Source organism: Diadema antillarum, unplaced genomic scaffold (genome assembly GCF_040938485.1).
Source record: "Diadema antillarum isolate AM-2024a unplaced genomic scaffold, OU_Dant_1.0 seq00000595_RagTag, whole genome shotgun sequence".
Taxonomy (NCBI): Eukaryota; Metazoa; Echinodermata; class Echinoidea; order Diadematoida; family Diadematidae; genus Diadema; species Diadema antillarum.
In genome coordinates, this window is record NW_027271526.1 from 286,000 (window position 1) to 299,067 (window position 13,068).

The 13,068-nt window shown below is 37.8% G+C and overlaps 1 protein-coding gene across 1 annotated transcript in view; it reads left to right on the forward strand.

Annotated features, from left to right (window-relative positions):
- Positions 1–12,450: 12,450 nt before the first annotated feature.
- LOC139735730 (sodium- and chloride-dependent GABA transporter 2-like) overlaps positions 12,451–13,068 on the forward strand; it is a 97,371-nt gene continuing 96,753 nt past the window's right edge. Inside the window, exon 1 of the mRNA XM_071646479.1 lies at positions 12,451–12,629. The gene's annotated coding sequence lies outside the window, so the exon portion shown is untranslated. The remainder of the gene's footprint in view (positions 12,630–13,068) is intronic.

The window sequence follows — 13,068 nt, forward strand, 5'->3', positions numbered from 1 at the left end:
ATGTATTCAAATCTGGCTCAGTAGCCACGAGCGACAATGGCCAGAGAATGCATTAAAGTAAATGCTTCTCTTTCCGCGTGTTACTGATCGAAAAAAGGCATCCTCACACTGCTTACACTCCCATCACACGCTTTTCAGTTGGAAAATCACTTTAAATAGTCTAACGCGTTTCTACAGCAACTGCCGTTTGTGCGTGAGTGCTTCCTCCTAACTTCATTGAATTTCTCTCAGTAATGATTGGATGGTAAAGGACTTTTAGCTATACTGTTACAATACATGCTAAGATAGTTGCAGTCCCGCCTACGTCGAGCTCTGGATGCATATTCACGAAAGGTGTAATCACCACGCGTCCTTTTAGGGTGATATCATAATCGCCCCTCCTTCTTTCCTCTTCCTCTTCGTTGATCATCCTTCTCCCCTCTACCATCTTTACAGGTGACTACATTATTCTTTCTTTTCTTTACTTTGTTATGTAACTTCTCATACACTTTCCTCTCTTATAACTCGCTTCGACTCTAATACTGCTGTCTATGTGTGTGGTGTGTCTTTCATTGCGTTATCAACCAGCAAATCCACATCAATCTAAACAAAATATCTCAATAGCATTTCTAGAGCTCTTGTGCAGTCTTCGTCACTTGGCGCCTCCCCTCCCCTCCCCCACCCCCACCCCACCCCACTTTATACTGTCGCATCAGGCTTCTCTCGTGACATTTCCACGTCCTAATCTCCCAATAATACTCCTGCAGGCCCAGACTGCAGAAGGGCCGGTCCGTCTGCTCATACCACGCCGAATGCACTGGCGGAGATGAAGACATGATGATAGTTGGTGCGTTCATTCCTGTCATTCGCGGCTCGCGGGTCTCGAGTCGAAAAAAAAAAAAATCAAAATGTAAACAGTGAACCACAGCTTGTTGTGTACGTCATACACGCAGCATTCTGTCTTCCGTCTTCATGAGAAATAAGCGTTTTTCACTTAGATCTTGCGGTAATCTGACTCGATGATAACAGGATGCTGTTACGACTGCAAACATAAACCATGTACTTCCTAAACAGTGTTTAATAATATCTCACAAAATCGCTCTCCTAATTTTATTTCAGAATCTCGGATCAATGAGGGCAATTTTTATTCAATGCAGCGCAGAGAGATGATATTATGAGTAAACAGAGTAATAAGGTTCATCTTCTAAGAAGAAGTAGACATCGGTACTTGAATAACCAGAACATAATCGTGTATTCGAAACATGATCAGAATGATAGTTGCAAAGATGTACGGTATACCCCAAACTCATCGGTTATTATGCGAGCAGCCAATACATCGTACAGTGCTTTTCTTTCCCCCCTCTCTCTCTACCCCTCTCTTTCCATCTCTCTTTCTCTTTCTCTCTGTCTTTTCATTTGAAACTTTATTTGAGACAGAGACAGGACCAGAGAATGAAACAGCTGAAATAGTAACATGCCAGCAACTTTGGTGTCTGTACGTATGAATTTCTACTTAAGTATCACATTAATGCGGATTTGTCTGAGATTGGTGATGCGGACTCAATATCAAAGGTAGAATAGAAAAGGGGTGGAACCTAAAAAGGGATCTCATTTCAGCAAGAATGAATAGTCATTATTGGAGAGAGAATGTGTTGTATAAAGGCACAAAAATATGCTTCTCTGTATAGATAAATCCGAAAGAAATCCGAACGTTAACAAGACAACAATAAGGCATTTAGTTCAGTTCAGTTCCGTTTATTTCTGCATTCCGTTTTCACTGCAATGTATACGAAAAATGACGATATGTTATAAATCATATGAATTGTTCCCACTCATTAATTCGGATCGTGGGGTATGATTGTATGAAAATAAAGTATTGGAAAAAACATGCAACAATGTCAAATTGAATGTAAATTGTACGATAAGGAACAGTTCAAATTGGGTGTAAAGAATGTAGGCCCTATATACGTGCAGTTGGAAATGCAGGCTACCATCTTCATAAGGAGAGCTTGACTAGGAAGATGACCCCAGATAAAATAAATGAAACTATCTTAAAATACAATTCTATATCGCAGTTCACGATATAGTGAATAGTAGTGCAGAAGGTGCATAGTGTTGTGAGGTGTGCGTTGCGCTGTGATGATGTTGGTCTGTAAAAATAATATGTTCTGTACTCTACACAATACTGTATAATATAGCTCATATGATGTGTAAGACATTATGATATTACCACCTTAAACCCGTTATTTAAAATGAATAAAAACAAAACTTATGACATGAATTTATGGAAATTTAGGGAGAACATTGACATATAAGGATATCTCTTAATTCTCTTTTGAAATATTCAGTCATAAACACTGTTTTAAATCTAGAGGCAGAACATTCCACATATCTATAGTCCATGATGTTTTAATGATTTTTGTATAAATCAAAGTAAGAGAGTAACATTGTGAAATAGGAGAAGTGAGGCAGTGTATAACTTAAACGTACTTGTGCACACATAAACATGATATAAAAATAATCATTGGCTTTGTTTAACTTTTGGATAAAAAAAAGATGCTGAAATGAATTCCTTTTTGTATAATCTATATTTTTTTCTCACTTTATAAACAGAAATGTAAACCATTTGACATAACAACTACGTGAATAATATAATTGCAAGTTGCCCATGCTTGAAGAGGAAGAAGAAGAACAAAATTGAAGAACTGTTTTATAGGATGATTAGACAGACAAATCGCAATGTGTATTTATCCATTTCAATCATATATTCTTGTCTCGGTCTTCTCCATTTTAACCAAGTTTAAATTTCTCCCAAGACGCATCATCCATAAACGGGCCGATTTTTGCTGCGACCTCTCAACCATTCCTTGCGGATGATGATTATAGCTACTTCGAGTACCCCTCACGCACAAACAGAAGGTGGTAGGTAGCCATGGTAACTGGAACGTGCTGTACATTTTCTCTTCAAGGATGACCACCGCTATCTTGTTACAACCATCAAGTACTTGGCTGCATAGTTCTTAGTATCATTATTTGTAGAAGGTAGACCTCGATCGTATGGGTCATGAATTTCGTCAGATTAGAAGCTTTTGAAAATCAAACATATCTCTTCTTACTGGCAGTAACGACCAATTAGATATTTTACCTAGGAAAATTAGGAATTATATTATTGATATCAAGTATTGACTCATGTAACTAAACCCATCAATTTTTCTATAGCTTAAGCGCCTTCTCTATATCTTAAGGGACATTTTTGACCAGAAATAATGAAAGAAAGAAAAAAAATAAGAGCACAAGAATGAGACTATTGATAAAATCGTTTTGAAAGTAAAGAAGTTATGAAATGTTAAAGATTAGTTAGTTTTTGCAAAAGAGTTCTCGAACAGATGATTATGAATACGCAAATGAATGAGCTCAGTTGATGATGTCATCACCTCACAAGTTTCCATTGATGGTGTGTAAAAAGTTGACGAAAATTCTATTCTGCTGAAGTGTAAACAAGTGTAATGTCATTCATATCAGGATTTGAGCCTGTGCATGATTGCGTTCAACCTAGAGCCCCCCCCCCCCCACACACACACAGAAAAAACAACATAAAAAACAAACAAGCAAACAAACAAAAGCAAACATAAACTGGAATTTTCAAGATTTTGTATTTAAACTAAATGGTTAGGTTTTGAGGCGATGACATCATGAACTCACTGATTTGCACGTCCATTATGACTGTTGAGGAGTTGTTTCGTACAAATTAAGCTACACGTACTTTACAATATCATGTAACTTCTCTTACTTTTGTCTGATTTTCATCAAATTCTCACTGTTTTGTATTTAAAAAACTTAACTCTTCCTTTTCCAGACTGATCGAGTTTTATCAGTCCCGGAGTTGTCCTTTAATGCAAGTAAATTAGTGCCATAAGTACCTAGTGCTTAAGGAGCCATTAAGTTTCCTACTAAGTGTCTCTTCAAAGTTTAGGGCAAAAACATCAGGACACTCATCCTATCATGCGCGCCTCCTCCACCCCGGCACCACCCCCCCCCCCCCTTCTTCTTCTCTCTCTCTCTCTCTCTCTCTCTTCCCATCACAGCTCCAGTAACCCATGACTCCGTTATTAATTTGGCCATGGCCATCCACTCCGAGGGCTTATTAGCGGCATCTAACCGCCAATTAACTGTCATTAATATGGCAATGTTGCTACCGAGGAAATCCATCATGCACATGCGGTTGTAGACAAACAAGTGAGATATGGGTTACCCATTGGGCACTTACATTGCGTGTAAAGTGTGTGTGTGTGTGTGTGTGTGTGTGTGTGCGCGCGCGAATAAGTTCAAATCCAGGGCAACTTGCATGACTGATTTGATATCGAGCTACGCTTGAATCATCTTCGATGCAAAAACTACGAGTCATATTATACTGCAACATCATCTATATATGAATGTCAATAACAACATATACACGGAGTCCACGCATGCATCTCGAAGTAAGTGTGATACTCTACTGTACACACAATATTAATGACGCGTAATCATCATCTGTAATAATGTGCGGTGTGAGCAATGAGAGTTAAAACACACATGCTCTTAAAGTCATATCCCACACACATTACTTATGGGTGCCAAAGTCAGATATTGGGTCTAACCTTGTTACACCGTCCTCCCAATGTTTTCGGATGGTGTTATCCTATTATGAAGGTGCTAAATCCGAATCTGGATGATGCAACTCTTGCATCCTTAAGGGTTTTGAGATATTCAAGATGGCCGCCTGTACGGCAGCCACTTAAATTCCTTTGTGGTATTGTTTCCGTACAAAAGGTGAAAAGTTGAAGAAAAAGAAATGTTTAAGACCTATTCCGAGGATGCTAAATTTGAATCTGGATGATGCAACTCTTGACTCCTTTAGAATTTTGAAATATCAAAGATCGCCTCTAAAAAAAGAAAAGAAAAATAGTGAATTTCCAATATAAATATATCCTTATCTATATATGGTGAAAATTTGAAGATAAATTGATACTCTTATCCTATTTCATAGGTGCTGAATCTAGATTCGGTTGGTGCAACTCATTCAGGCTACCATCGTAAATATTTCAAACCCTCAAAGATGTAAGAGTTGCATCATCCAGATTTAGATTTTGCACCCTCGAAATCAGGTGAGTCCTTACTTTGTTTTCAATTTTTACTATTTAAAAGGAGACTATATAGTAATTTCCTAATTGGCGGCCATTTTGGCGGCCATCTTGAATATCTCAAAACACTCAAGGATGCAAGAGTTGCATCATCCATTTGGATTCGGCACCGTCGAAATAGTTACTACTCTCCCCAAAAGTGCACCTTTTATGACATGTCGTATGATTATTATAATTATTCTTAGCTGAGAAAAAAAAATGTGCTAAAATGTTGACTTGTATAATAAAAAGATATAGCGCAGGAAATTTGTATACAATCTTGCAGCTAATACGCTCACGCTTACGACAAAAGATATTGCAGCGGTATTCTTCCATGAGGCCGGGGCAAGGGGATAGTAAAGAAATTTAAATAAATAACCTATTAATGCTTTAGGTGCATTGAATTTCAGTGCAATTTTAGTTCAGGTCATCATAACCGATCTTCCGGTAAACGGAAAAATCTCAAACAAACGGATCAAAAACAAATCTGTCATAACTCTGCCGCTACGAAGAGAAGTTGTTGACAAATTATTGTGCTTTGGTATGCGAGGTGCGGAGATTCAGGGGTGACGCTGTTTACATGTTAAGGACCATTGTGCCCTTATTTCGGAGAGCAAAGCAAATGCATGAAACACAATGCATGCCAGCGTGTACTAGTATAATGTGTTGACTAGCCGCGATCGCTATTCTCATGGTCGGACATCCGGGTATTTTGCGTGTCACGGGGTCATGGATAGCGTTGGAGTGAAAACAAACCACTCGCGTGAGCCTGGAGTGAACGCTGTACGTGTTTTCTGCCGGGGCGCCCCGCGAGCATAGCGCTAGCGCAAGCTGGTACTGTAGCTGTGCGGGCGGCAGGATTAGGCCCTAGGCCTACTCTAAATTAGGCCCTACCCTAAGTACTACAGTACTAACGTTAGACCTACCTGAAGTTTCTATGAGGTACTAAGTAAGCGTAGATATCGGGGTAGGGCCTACTCAAAGAGGTTCTACTGCACATCTGGCCATTTTGTCGGGTCGTTGATCCAGAGTCCTGCCGCGATTTCATACGGGCACAGGTCCAGTCCGGCCGCCTTAAACTTGGCAAAATACCGGGACCGATCGATCGACAGGATCCAGATTTTTAGAATATTGCTGGCAAGACATGATGCATGTATCTCATGAATGATGGCACAAATGACAAAATGAATAATGAAAAACAGTCCCCATGTCTGAGCTGCGTAGAGTTGCACATAAATTATACACGTCGCACATGCACAGCATGCAGTCAGTATGCGCGCATTATGCAGGCTTAGCGCTTGCAAGCTGTTTGTTTTCACTCCAGTCAACCGGAAGTGACGTGTAGCCGACCGCAAGAATACATTGAACGTAGCTCATATACCCTTGGAAAAAAAGAAGAAGATTTTTTAGGAGTTTCAAAAAGGCGGCACTCACGATGTAACAAAGAATGAAACTCGGTGTTTCCTCCAAAAGCGAGTGTCAAACCCTTCAAAGAAAGTACAGGGATGTGAACGGGGAAGGGCATACCATCATGAAAAGCAGACAGATAACAGGGAGAAGGAAGGAAAGGTAGGAGAGAGAGAAGGAAGAAAAGTTGCAGAGGACAAAGCGGATGGAGAGGCCAGAGAATTTAGTAGCAAATCATCGATAATGGCCTAATCTTTTCTCTTTTTTTTTTTCATTTCACTCCATGAACTTCATTTCCAACGATTGCAATAAGACATTTGAATGCACGAAATTACACGAAAATTTTACAACATTAGGCGTTTTCACATCAGCCCGATAGAAATCCAAGCTCGAGATATTTTTTAATTTCCCAAGTCAGAAAATAGCGCGCTATTTCGAAACATCGGGCTGATGTGAAAACGCCTATTGTAATTGCGGAAAGTTTTCATTGTTCCATTCTATTACTTACTTTCATGTACCCGTACATGTGTGTGTGTAATGATTTTTGTAATTCATAATTCGTTCTTTCTCACTGCGCATTGAGTACATTAGTCATGTGGAATTAGTGCATCATAGGCCCTACCCTGTATAATTATTAAAAAAAAAAATTTCAATGAAATGCAGTGAACTGAAATACAGTAAATATTGGGACTTTTATGATAAATACCGAGTGAAAATTGTTGAAAATGGAGGGGACTAGGCTAAGAAGCAGGACTTATAGTTTGCAGTATCCTCAAAAACAATGGCAAACTGCTGAATTAACGGAAGTAGGCAGTTTGCCTATGAAATAAAATAAAAGAAAGACAAAAAGACACACAAACACAAACACAAACACAATCACAAACACAAGGCAGCTCTCTTGCAAAAAAAAGGATAAACAATAAAGGAATAACAGGAAAAGAGTGAAGACGACAAGGAGAAAGGGGCTAAGAAGATTGTAATATACTGTACTTTAAATTTATGTTTAAAATCTCTTTTTTTTTTCTTTGATTCATGAACAATGATCGTCCTTGAGCGCCTAAGAACATGAGTAGAATAGAATCTGAGCACTCTCTTCCTTTCCACATAAAATGATTACAAATACGGAAGCATTCATGTCTAATCATGAAAGACGTCATATTTTAGGAAGAAAAGTATATGTGACAATATTATGGTGACTGACTGTCAGAAAGAATTACCTCGTTTTATCAACTTCCGGCCAGTAAATGGTGAACGCTGAAATTAATGACAGACCATAATGTATAATGTATTCGATTGTAACACAAACTTTTACCTATTTTAAACTTACCCAATGATGCTTTTGTTTACAGCCGCGACAATAACAAAACTAATTAGAAGTCGCTGAAAACAAAATGTAATCGTAGAAATCACTCCACACTATGCTGCCAAATCTTTCTACATTAACGGAGTGTGAAGGTTCCTAAACAACAGAATACGAAACGAAATGGCATATCGAGATTTTTCGTTTAGAGTCTCTATCAGAAGACATTTTAAAGTACAACTTGTAGTTTAACTCATATTACACGTTCAAAGGTTTTGATATGTACACCGTCGCAGCTATAGCAGATAGACACCCCCCCCCCCCAAAAAAAAGTGCAATCCAATTGAACATAACATGTACACCATTGTACGCCAGTTCGGTATTTTGATGATGTGTACTTTGCACTGTGTATACTTATTTATAGGTGATATGTCTGCAACGGACTTGTATCTTTGAACTATACGTTGAGTGTGTGTGCGTGTGTGTGTGTGTGTGTGTGTGTGTGTGTGTGTGTGTGTGTGTGTGTGTAGGTGTGATTTTCACGCACTTGATCGAGTAAATCGTTTTTCAGAGAAAAAGATTTCATTTCAATCCGAGCATAAAATCCAGGCTTTGACAAAGAAGCTTATGAATGATACACACAAGTAGAACCTATTATTCCTATGAAATTTAATGTTCATCTAGTTTAGACATCTCGGATTTCCCATCAAATTTTTAGGCACAGATGCTACGTCCTTGTCATAGACTGATTTGCAAAAAGAGAGAAAGAATCAAGTTCAGCATCCTAACACACATGGGTGCCCTTTACATAAAAGTACTTGTCTTCGGAGTTGGTATTTTAGGAAGTAAAAATGTGACTGCACTCAGCTGCAATCAGTCACTGTCATAAGCCAAAATTAATGAAGACGTGACGTTGCCTTTTCCCTTTTTCGTATACTACCAGGAACGACCTCCTCGTTCCTTTTGAATACGTTCCCGCCTCTCATCAGCGCGGGACGATATCCGTACAATTCGGCCGGCATATCCTTCCTCGCGGATTATTACCGTGTGAGAAGGCGTCGCGTCTCAAACCATGCATGCATTCCTCACTGTCATTAACACACGCTTGACATTGGATAAGACAGTGCACCGGCAGTCACGCATGCTCACTTCCGCACTGCCTAAAAGACACACACACACACACACACACACACACACACACACACACACACACACACACACACACACACACACACACACACACACACAACCGAAGGAAAGAAAATAAAGCTTGAATAACATCTGGCTAACGCCATCGTGACAAACATGTATCATGTTGGAGACATTTCCTCAGAACAAGGATGTCAGATCTCATATTTTCTTACATCACATTATAGTCCTGGAAAACCGTGGTTGGAGAGTTTCGTTACGCATTCAGATTTCATGCACATCCTAAGAACAGAACATGTATTATCACTTGACAACCAGAAAACTTGTCCAGCCCTTTTTCTACGTATCAACAACTAATGACTGCAAATTATTTCAAAATTTTCATACAAGCTGCAAAGTTGTTAAAGGAATTACACAAATTACTCAGATCAAGTGAAAGAAACACAAGCTTCTTAATAGCTGAGAAGCAAATCGAAATAACAATCCTCAGAAATTCTAGCATAAAGATGAAGTGATATTACAAATAAACACATACAAAACACACCCTCATACGCACACACTTTTATATCAGAAATATTTCCTACCTGTATCTGATCACAGCAACCTCATTTTCATAAAAGTCCATAGAATTTCAAATGAAGATGGATTGTGTTCATTCAAGTTCTGTTAAATTTAACCTGAATTTTGCATTATAATGAAAAAGTACAGTGGTTTGAAAGCTCACAAAGTGTCGGCAATATGCAAAATTCACCTACATTATTATAGCGCATAAATATTATGAGAAAACGTTGAAAGCTAAGATATAAGACAATGTTATGTTGAATATACATTAAAAAGTGGTCCCAATAAAAGTTAAAACCTGAATCCCCATCTCAACTGAAACTATGCCATTCCTTTAACTAGTGACCACAGAAGTCAATCCCTAAAAATTCACAATCAGTTTACATGGTTCGTGTCCCATTAGTACAGAAATATTTTGTTTTCATCCTTCGCATAACGTGGTATAGTGCTAATCATCATGAAGGGAGAATACAATAAAGACTATTTAACGCTGGCAAGATAAAGGTCTTAAAGGCATAATTTACCATTTGCAGATGAAGCATTAGTGCTTTAAAATAGTTTTAAAATATGAGTTAGGAATAGAAACAACCACTGTACAAATTTGAATCGCTAAAATCGATGTTAAGTATTGTTAAATATACAAAATGTGAACGATAGTTATAATAAAAATGCTTCCAGACTAAATCGTCTACAGTTACGGTTTATTGAGGAAAATACAGAATCTCCTTGTATTTTACGCTTTATCGCGAACAGACCTACACATATGCATTAAATATCATATCTTGAATTTTTTTAAATCACTGCTCCCAATGGTAAACAGAACCTTTAAGCTGTTTTTGTAAAAACGGCAAAAAAGAAAAACAACATGAGAAGATGCGTTACACTATCATCATTTTTGTCAATAAATAAATTTGCAGCTCGAAGGCGCAAAGGATATTGGAGACAGCGAGTGCAAAAGAAGTATATACTCTCGATTCGAATAATGATGCACAGTTTTTCACATCAGATTGTGTTTGCCGTAACCCTAACCGCATTACCCTCCATAACGAGGAAAGTGATATTACTACAGCTATCACAAAAAGGAGACTGCCTTTTATATCCAAATAACAGCGAGGGTAACAGTGCATGAGACTTTAGTATTGATATGTTGGTATACTGTGAGTTAATGTGAAATATATATATATATATATATATATATATATATATATATATATACATACATATATATATTTGTGTGTGTGTGTGTGTGTGCATACATATCTATTCATGTTTTTGTTCCTTTCTATATCATTGGTATCTTCCAATTACGGAATAACACATGCTGGTCGAATTTTGGCAACCTGCCTCGCATTTAAGTTTCGTTTTAGACCGTCTGAAAAGGAAAAGAAAATAAATAAAGAAAAGCTAGGACATTTTCAGGAAAAAAAATATCTGCGTGTGAAATTCTTAGGCCATAAGATGACGATGCTTTAGTCCGCACTAGGAAATACCACACATACACACACGCACACACGCATACAGAGATGGACAGGCAGACATACTCATACCCAACGCTGAAGAAGAAAACCTCCATCCTCCCTGGAGGCGAAAACATAAATTGAACGCAAAAACGGTTGAGTGCCATCTTTTTTTATAGTATAATATAATATGATATAATATAATATAATACAATATGATATAATATAATATAATATAATATAATATAATATAATATAATATAACATAACATAATGTAATATGATATAACATAACATAATATAATATAATATAATATGATATAATACAATATAATGTAATATGATATAATAAAATAAAATAAAATATAATATAATATAACATAATATAATATGATATAATATGATATATTATAATATAATATAATATGATATAATATAATACATTATCAATAAATATACATATAAATTCCTTTTTCCTTTCTCTCCTTTCTTTCCATTTTTCTGATGGTATACCCTTCAGTCAAGTTATGTCATGTTGTTGTGTTTTTTTCTGTCTTGTTCTGTCCTGTCTTGTTCCATCCTGTCTTTGTAAACAAATAGTTTCATAAGAATCCTTTGAGTGGTCCACAGTATACAAGCATGCTTTTCAGTGGACCTCTCAATTCTTTTTGTCTCTAAACATAACTTTGTATTTTACTGAATGCATGTATAATTTTATTTGTTAACCATTATCTATCATGTAAAGTTGAATACATGCCCATGTTATAATTCCTGATTTATTCTGTGTCATGTTTTGCTGAAAAAATGAATAATAAATGAAATGAATTGAATAAGTCCATCATCAGATATAGAGCAAAATAACACCTTTTTAAAGATAAGTTGCTAACAATGATTATTCACAGAGTTATGATTTAACATGTACGAAATTTTCTTAGTGTTTTCTCTGTTTCTAGCAGGTTTAAACGTAAGTATCTCAAATTGACAAAAATGGAGTTAATTCGTTCTATGATTAAACGCTTCATGCCGTATGAGTATTGTTATTTCACGAAAGTAAATTGTGTCCAAAGATGTAAAAATGTATCGATACGGCCTTGTTGTCATGAGGGTCATGTCGGGAGAAGTTTTACAAACGTACACTGATCTGCCCTGCTGTTTGATTCCAGTTCAACTTTTAACCCGGCCCCACCCCCCCCCCCCCAAAAAAAAAAAGCACCCGACAACAACACGAACTACAACATACAACTTTCTTCGTATTCATTATAGCATTTTACAACCCGAGGAGCCAATGTCAATCCCACCCCAACTCGTCGGTGGTGGCGTTCTATTTTCCGCCCTCAGTATTATCGCAAGGCAAAATAAAGAACAGCGTCGCCCATCTCAACGCCGCTCATATTTAATTTCACACACTGCCTGTTCTGTACCATACTCGCTACAACTAGCTGAACTTCCCGCGCTGTTTGAGCGCGTGCTCCGTGTACGAAGTCATCTCATCCGCCATAATACTGGTTGCTCTGCTGAAGTTCGATTCGCTACATCTCAACCGGATTTTTGTCTTTGAAGGGACCCTCTTGTACATCAACTTCATAATATCTGGTCTCTGCAGCTGCATTTGCCAAGGTAAGTTCATAGATGCCGTTTACAACCACACAACCGAACCGCGGCCTTCCTTCTGTTCACTGCGTTGGCCGGGTGCACAGGGAACAACGCATGTTTTCATCGCTAGACACCGGAGAATAGAACAATCTGGCGGGAGGTTGAAATATTATCTTGACTCGATCGCGATCATAACCACGTGTGTTTACCACAGCCGTTCCGCGCAGAGGTTATGCGATTATTATACCATGTTATATCGATACCACATGCAACATTGTTGGAATCGGCTGATGGTTAATGATCATGATGGGATACTGAAGATGAGAGAGGGAGGGTGAGAGAGAGAGAGAGAAACAAAATGCTCCCTTGGTGTACGCTCCGAGTAATGTCCTCCCGGTCCCAGTGTACGTGAAGCGCTATGAATATTATGCCCAACTGATGTTGAGCGCGTTGGTAAGGAAAT